Source organism: Glandiceps talaboti, chromosome 8 (genome assembly GCF_964340395.1).
Source record: "Glandiceps talaboti chromosome 8, keGlaTala1.1, whole genome shotgun sequence".
Lineage (NCBI taxonomy): Eukaryota > Metazoa > Hemichordata > Enteropneusta > Spengelidae > Glandiceps > Glandiceps talaboti.
This window is the reverse complement of record NC_135556.1, coordinates 496378-505938: the sequence shown is the minus strand read 5'-3', so window position 1 is coordinate 505938 and position 9561 is coordinate 496378.

Below are 9561 nucleotides of genomic sequence, written 5' to 3'. Positions count from 1 at the left end.
GTTCAGCTTACAGAACAATCTCAAAGTGTTCACCACTTTCCGATGAATAAAGTATACTTCGGGCTGATTGGAAATGGTGAAATACAGTGAAGATGGGTGTGGTTGTAGTATTTTTGTTTTTCACAGACACACGTTGAACGTTTAATATGGATAGTAAAGCGAGAACATAGTTTTCATGAGGGACTGTAGTCTGGTTCCCGACGTCCGTATTTCGATTAACTTTACAAGTATTTTATCTACATCGACGTCGTAGATGTAGATAGAGTACTTGTAAAGTTAATCGAAATACAGACATCGGGAACCAGACTAGAGGGACTGTTATCCGACTAAACTTTCTATTACGACGGCTTAGATTTTGAAAAGTCAAAGATTGTACTGTGAGGACACAATGCTACATATGAAGTGATAATGGAGGAACCTGGCTTTGATAGACAGTGACGTAGCCAATGGGAAAACATAGAATTATAAAAAATATCGACTTAAACCATAGCTCTAGGAACTAGACCACGGAGTCATGGTTTGGGCCGTCTTTGGAACAATTATCCAGTACGTAGATGCAACAGCTCTGTTAATCTACGGAGATTGTAGTCTGTTAACCGCGATCTCTTTAGTCTGGTTCCCAACGTCCGTATTTCGATTAACTTTACAAGTACTCTCTCTAGATAATGTAGAGAGAGTACTTGTACATAATGTAGAGAGAGTACTTGTAAAGTTAAGCGAAATACGGACGTTGGGAACCAGACTAAGGAGATCGCGGTTAACGGTTGAAACCAACTAACTCTAACGGCAATGAAATAACTTTTCTGGCAAATGTCATTGACACGAAGTCTTCGTCGGCGAGCTTTGATCTTGATAGTTTGGTACAATATTCCTTCATATATAAGAATGAAAACTTCGTTGACACCATGCAAACGTCAAACTCTTTGTCGGAGCATGGATGTATTAGTAATACATCCATGGTCGGAGATACATTTGATAGTCGTCTTCGAACGTTGTGGATATGTAATTCGTAGCGATGGACATGGCGATCGAAGTGAACGTACATGTAAATCTAATTGAATTAACTGTCGCTATCTCTAAATTCCCAGCTTTTACGTTCACTTCGATCGCTATGTCCATCGCTACGAATTACATATCCACAACGTTTGAAGACGACTATCAAATGTATCTACGACAAAGAGTTTGACGTTTGCATGGTGTCAATACGTCGCAGTACAGGTCACAGTAGTGGCGTTGTGCGACCGAGCGCAGACAGGTAGTATGAGTGGTCGTACGACCGTGTCGCAGATATCATTTTTGAGTTTGTACGAGTCGCACATCCAAGTCGCAGATACCCTTGATAGACACGATTAAATAAATGCAAATTTGAATGCAGACTATTAATAACGTATTGATTCCTCTCTGAAAAGCCGTGATAATAATGAGCAGCTGGTGATTTTCATAATAAATTTGGCATGTGTAGACTTGTGAATGTCTGTGGAATGCGGGTGTGGTCACAGAAAGGTGATATTTAATCATGATGGAAAACATGGTCAAACTGGGTCTGTTAATTGTTAAGAGTGAAAAGCCGTTACTTTTCAAACCCGGGATTAAAACGTATAAATCTCATCTCAATAAACTGACAATGAAATCCCACTTTGTGCTTTAGTAGTATATAAAATGACAGTTTTGGACAACCCCCCTTTTTCACCCTTTTAACTTTAAAAAAAATGGTCTAATCTATATTTAATTTGAGTAAACACAAAAATAACCCTGTCGTTTCACTGTTGTTTTATAGTTAAGGGTATCTGGAACGACAGTACAACTACCAACGACCTATTCATACTCTCACTCATTGTTCAAATAGGCGCCGGAGGGTTCAAAGGTCAATATATTTACATAACAATAGGCGCAGCGGCGTACAATCGGCTCACCTGTGAATGACTCATCGTCCTTTACCTCTATGACCTGATTTATGTAAGCTCGAGTTGAAATGAAATTGGATAACCATTAAAATCTATTAGTTCTTTATTTTGATTAGTTATCCAAATTCGAAGACTAGTTATATTCATTTTTTAATTGGAGTAGTATATAAAATAGGGTTTTGGGACAGTTAAAGCAACATGCCTATTTTTTATCAGTTTTAAGGTAAATTAAGTCTTAAAACTGTACTAAAATCAATTCTTTGTATATAATTTTATTCAATGAAGCGACATACCCCATTTTTCACTTGTTATAAGGCAAAATAAGCATTAGTAATCGATCATATTTGTCTTGTCTGTTTTAAACTTATTATAAGTAAATTAAGCCTTAGTAATCGATCATATCTCAGTATATATATGTATATAAATTATATATAATATGTATATAATTTTATTCAACGAAGCGACATGCTGCTATGACCCATATAATGGTGTTATTGTATTTGTCTAATTGAACGTTTCAGTGACTCAGTGACGCATGACTACCCTCAGGAAGCCACAGGCATGTCTAGGTTACAAGATCACCAAGGTTACCAAGGTTACTAAGGTTACCAAGGTCACCAAGGTTACCAAGGTTAGGTTACAAGGTCAATTGACTGTTAACATAGGCTGACAAAGGGCTGACAAAGTGCTTACAAATGAGTGTTTACAACCCGTTATATACTGTTTACGGTTCATATATCACCTTGTGTCACCTTGTATGTATGTCGTACTATCAATTAAACAGACAAAAACACAGAGTATATACACACAATAAATTCAAAATGTCAAACGAACAAAGACAAAATTCAATCACTTTCGAAGATGACACAATCGAATCAAGTCCACTTTCTCTGCTTGATCCTGCTATAGCTAATCCTATAGAGAATGGTGAGGATTTATTACTGGATATTTTAGATGAAAAAAGAAGGATCCAAGAGGTTTCTACAATCAAATGGAGAGAAGTTCCAATAGAAAAAACATTTCTGATTACTCGATATCAGGAGGTTTATTCTTGTTACGGTCCCGGATTATGGATTTGTCTCAATAATCCAATAACTCATAACGAACTTTATTATACTTACGCTCCGAGCAGAATGATAAATGAGTTTCTTACAAATCCAAAACTCCCATTAATAGTTGTTTCACATGGATTTAAAAAATCTATGAGAAATCCAAAGAATTCATATCATAGTTATACTTTAATGGATTTTGATGTAGTAAACAAAAAATTAATGGAAAAAAAGAAGTTAAACAACAGTTAAATAACAGTTAAACAATAATTAAATTATGATTTAAGGATTATTAAAAAAACTTGATAGTCTCTTATTTTTTTGGTTTTATTTAACTTTAGTTTTAAAAAGATTTGATGCCATCGTAAACGCCACCAACTAAATTTCACTATCTCTGGATATGCTGTGTTCCATTTATCCCAAAATCGTTTAAAAATTTGATTCTGTGAAAATGCTTCCATTTTCAACTCTGGTATTAGTGCAGCTTCCTGATATTTTCCTAAGTATAATAGAATTGCTTTTATAATTACACTGAAGTTGAGTGATCGATATCATGTTGGATCTATATAAACTTCATCAATTGATGAAAATATTATAGTAACAGTTCTTAAAAGATAATAATTTAGATTATATTTTTATTAAACTTTTTTAATGTGGTTTTTAGGGTTATAGATGCTTCGACTGTTTTGTTTTCTTTGATCATGTTCAAAGTTTTCATTTAAGGTTTGTTTAACGAATTACAGCAGTCAAAACAGTGAAACTTTCCATAGATGTTACCACAAATGTTTTTACAAATATCATTACGAGGTATATTGAATTTTCTACATATGTTACAATGTATGATGTTATACCAGTTAATTTTGTTTATTTTTTTGTTCATTAAATCACAATAATTAAAACAAAGTGTACTGAAAATGTTAGTACAATCACTGGTTACATCTGTTACACTATTTCGTTTACATAATTGACATTCCATTATATTGTTAGTTTATTAGTTTATTAGTTTATTATATTATATATTTTTTTGTTAAATAAACTAATAATATTCCACCACCAGCTAAATAAATATATTGGTATGTCTTCATGTTGTTAGAAGGTTGATAATAGTCCCTAAATTCAGGTTCATTCTTAAGACTGTCAAGACTGTCAACACTTGTGAGACTACTTTGTGTACTTTGTGTACTCTGTGTACTCTCTGGATGAAATTCAAGATACAAATTTAAGTTTTGATCAGTCAGAACCAGATTTTGTCTCGCATGAACATCTAAATTGTTTTGTTTCGCTATAAAATCTAATATTTTTTGTCTATGTTCCAACCATACTTCTCGATCTTTGTTGAAATTCTCCAAAGCTAAATCATGTCTCTTTAATTCTTTTTCATGTCGTATGGCCTGTAGCTGCCTTACCTATATAACTAGCTCCAACAAAGGCAGTTGCATTTAAAACAGCTCCACCAACCAACATCGCAATTGCTGCATCCATTATGTATAGTATAGTATAGTATAGTATATATTATATTATAACTATATTAAATTTAAAATTATATTAATTATTCTTTTTAATATCCTTTATAAGGATCAACTGGTAACATATTTCTTTGTTCCAACATATCTTTCTCTAATACTGCTCCACTCACAGCTATTGCGAGAGAAGCAAACTTCTTGAATGAAGTACTTGTTTTAGGACTGTCTGGAGCCATCTTTATAGTCTTGTCAAGTATAAAACTATTAGTTATTGTTAAAGCAGATAAAACTGCACCATCATATAGACCATTCACGATTAGTTTAGTATAGTCTGTCATTGTGTATTGTGTATATAGTATATATTATAGTATATATTTAATATATATAAAAAAAAATAAATGTAATAAATGTAATAAATAGTGATCCATATTATTCCATATTATTCCATATTATTCCATATTATTTTATTATTCCATTTCAAATATAGCTTTATTTTTAACTGGTTGTAATGTCGTTAATTGTTTAGACTCTGTTGATTCTGATGAATCTGTTGACTCTGCTGACGACTGAATATCACTTGATTGTAAAAACCACTGTCTTTTATAATATAAACCAGCTACCACAATTACTAATGAACCAAGAGTTAATAAAATCATAGTATTAGTACTATTAAATTGCAAGCTTTTATTGTCTGGCTCAGTTACCTTTATTGGTTCCATTGATTTAACGCTATCGACTATCAGTTCTTTTGATTTTAATTTTTTTCGTTTTTTTTGCTTCAGCTGAAATTACTGCTAATTTTTTACCCCATGCAACTCTACCTGGATTTTTAGTTTTACTGTTTGTAGTAACAGTCTCTACTTGAGTTTCTACTTGAGGTTGTGTTACACTTTCTGTATCACTCATTTTTTACACTAATATAACTATATAATAACTATATAATACAAAATATTTTATTTTTAAATTACTTTATTTTTTTTCATTTTAATCAAGTCAATTTTCAAGTTGTTTTCAATATCTTGATCAAGTTCTATATCAAGTTCTTTAACAAGTTCTTGATCAAGTTGACTCAAGTCATTCAAGTCACTTTTTTTAGGACAAGTGTTAACAGTGTGTGTTGCAAAGTTAATATTATTTAAAATAGTGAGACCACCACTTGTCAATGCCAAAAGAAGATTATAACTGTATGCTAACTTTCCAGTAAGTTGTTTGAATTGATTTGTAACAAGAAAATTATTTTTCAAGTCGTCATTTAATTTATTCACATTATGTACTGGAAGCTACTATTTTACTAATCCCAAATAAAACTCCATTTACAATGTTGTCACTTACAAGAGAACTGTAAGTGCTTTCATATATCTTATAATACTTTTCGATTTCTTTATCGCTCGTTTTTCAATATATTCGAGAGTGAAATTTTTTCCCAAGAAAGCTTTTGATTGTCCAGCAGCAATGATACATAGTAATCTTTCTCTGTACTTAATTATTGGAGACACCTGTGACTCTGGTGTTGCTGTTACCGGTGCTGTCGGCTGTAAAATAGTGAGCTCTGACAATGTCTGTTCCATTTTGTTATAGTAACTATATAATAATATAAATATATTAGTTATTTTATATTTTATTTTGTAAAAAAAGTAGATGATAACTAACGCAATAAATAACCATAAGAGACAACAAATATCATTGATTAACATGGTTATGATAGTTATAATATATATCAGATTAACTATATTATATCTATACTATAAGGTTGTCTTAAACGAAACACTAATTTACTATAAGGAGTATTTTAATTTTTTTATAAATTCATTAATTTCTTCCTTATTTAATTCCATCCCATAGTTTTCAATTATTTCTTTAACATCATTTTTACTCGGTGTGTAATACAGAACAAGCATACCGATGTTTTCTCGAAATGTCTTAGCGATACTTGTAAATTGTTGCGTAAGTACCCATACGATAATATTATCATGACGAGCTGAAAATGCTAACTTTGTTAAAATATTGACACGAGATTTGACATCCTTCGTGAAAGCGCAGTCATCTAGTATGATTAGACTTTTTGTATTTTTATAACACTCATACACGAGTTCAATACTTTCATTTATTTTTCCTATGTTAGGAATCATTATAATAATGTCCGAGTCTTTGTAAATACATTTTTTATCGTAAGCTTTATTGTTTATGAACGTCGGACAGATTATGATTATGTAATCGAATACGTTTTTATAATACGTTTGTAACAGTTCCATAATGAACTCTGTTTTACCCGAACATGTCGGTGCACTAATAAGCATATTAAAAGGAGGGTCAAGCCAGATCATTTTCATATACTAATAGTATTAATAGTATCAATAGTATTAATAGTATCAATATATAATAGATTTTAATTTAGATTCTTGAATTTTAAGCATAGCATCACTTATAATGAAAATATTTGCAGTTATTTTTTCTTGTGGATTTGTGAATTCTCGTTGAATTTCCAGTTGAACCCCATCTTTTGTATTCATGACTTTCAGACCACTACCATGATATCTATTATCCTTAAAACTTCTTAAATCAATAAACAGACAATATTTATTTAACAGAAAGGTGGCCTCGCTTTCTTGTGCTAATTTATCAATTCCTTTACCAGTGTAGCAGCAGAACTCAGATGACATGAAATAACGTCTGGTTTCTTCCCCAAAATTTTCTAGGAGATAATCCCTGTGCATACACTTTATTTGCGATACCTTCTATCGTTATTGCAACAGAATTAATACTAGGATTAAAGAATAATTCGGTGTCTAATGCATTTTGTAGCTGTGGTTTGCCGAATTATACAAAAATTCCTTTCAAGCTTCTACGTGGTATATTAATGTTCTCGTTAACAATTGTATTCGTACCAGAGAAGTTAATTGTTCTGAAATGTTGAATATGTTCGTAAAGAAAACTTTTACCACTGTTATAGTAACCCTTAATTTCCATAGCTAACTTTGGATATCTTATCGTTTCATATTCAAGTTGGATGTTTGTTAAAGTACAATCCCAGCCATCTGTGTCTTCACTTACTAGGATTTTATTAACAAAAGCAAGAGTAATCTCCCATTCGATATGGCTTCCTAAGCTTGATGGATATACGGCTCCATGACCATTCATTATAGGATGCAATTTCGCAAGATCGATCGCATATTTTTTACCGTATGCCTTATGAAGTGCAGCCTCTCCTAAGTAATCCCCACCACCAACTCCACCAACATTATCACTTCTCAATTTTCGGAGATTTTCTGACTGAATTCCATACAGCGTTTTATTTGTTCTATCTGAATACAGATCTTTATACGTTTGTACTAAGTTGTAGTTTGTTAAATCCATTAAGATTTCCCCTTCGAATTTTAAAACTAATCGACTGATGACATTAGCAGACAGGTTTTGGACAACGAAGTTCTTATTATGACCGTTTAATTTAAGATCAAAAACAAGATTGAATTTACCCGTTAGAACAACAGTGTCTTCTAATTTTGGACATCTGATATATAAAACTTCACCAGGTTTTGCACGATTTGGATCATACGTTAAAACGTGATGAGTTCGCTCTCCTTTACTACCGAGTGCGTTCAATTTTGAGTAATCACCTTGAAGTTCTCTATTGTAAGGCATTTTTCTATACTATTATACTATATTATACTAAAATACAAAAAAATATATTATATTTATTAGTATATTTAATAGTATATTATTTTTTTTTTCATTTTTATTTTTTTTTTTCATTTTTATTTATTTTTTTGTTTAGAACTTTCGTTAGAACTTTGTTTAGTTAAAATCCGTTCATAAAGGTATACCGCTATTGCAGTTGCCAACAGCCCTACATGTTCAGCTATAAATCCTACAACTTGTCCCGCTGTTTTTAAAACGACCCGATAGAGCCAATAATACCTGGCAGTGCCATCGCTGCTTTATTACCGAGCCATTTTAATACATCCGCAACACGTTTAATAACTGCTTTGACTGGACCACCGCTACTGCTACTGCTACCGCTACTAGTAGGTGGTGATTTTATACCTAATGCAATGGCTATAGTAGTTATAACTAAACCGAGTGCTGTTGCCAATGAAACAATAGTAACTCCATTACGTTTGAAAAGAATTACCAGTTTATCTTTAATACTAAGGTTTGGGTCTTTGAGTACTTCTTTCAAAGCAGATGTCTCAGCTAACTTATTGTGTAAAATATCATTTTCTTTATTATATTTTAAGATATGAATCTCAACTCTACCTAATTCTTTTTTTTCATCTTGCGTTAATTCTTCGATTTTTTGTCTGTTTTCCAATTCTTTTTTTCTATCATACAAATCTTCTAAACTTTTGACTGCTGTATTAATTTCTTTACGCATGATTGTATATTCAGGGTTGAGTTCATTCCATTCTTCAATTTTGTTTTCAACCTTACTGATTTCATCTTTATTACCTGCAGTGTCTCTTCTGAGGTAGGCTTGATAGTCTCTTAATTGACCAACCATTGATGGTGTGAGAGTTGAAACATCTATAGCTTCAACTTCATCCACATTTAAAGGTGATTCAAAATGCTCACATTCACTATCGCTAATTTGCTAGACGACATGTTTGTGAAACACATTCTGGTTTTAAAACTTTTAAAAAGCGTCTGCAAACACCTTAAAATGACCTTTTTCAGTCAGTTCCCTTCGGATTTACTTCGAGAGTTTTCGGGTATTTCCGGTCCCACCTAGACCACGGGATTTTATGACGTCATAAGGAGTAATGGTTAGCACTAAAGCTATGACGAGCGTAGTCAACAGGTGAATAAAACTCAACAGCATTGTGAAAAAATACATTGTTGGTGGTTGTAATAGACATCAGTAAACAAAAACTACAGTCTACATGTCTTATTAACCAACATTTACCGATATTTACTCACACTTTCTCACTAATTGTCAGTGTCTGTGGGTATAAATGCTAAAATATGATCTCCCCATATTATGGCAAAATAAATAAAAACGGCTAGACTAGATATACATAAACACTTGTAATGTCGGGTGTTTCACATTTATTGACTTTTATTTATCTGATTTTTTATTATTTGCCGAAAAGAAGCATTACGATACTGTCGTGATGCGTTGACGGCATCCCGGGGCCGAGGACGTCATAT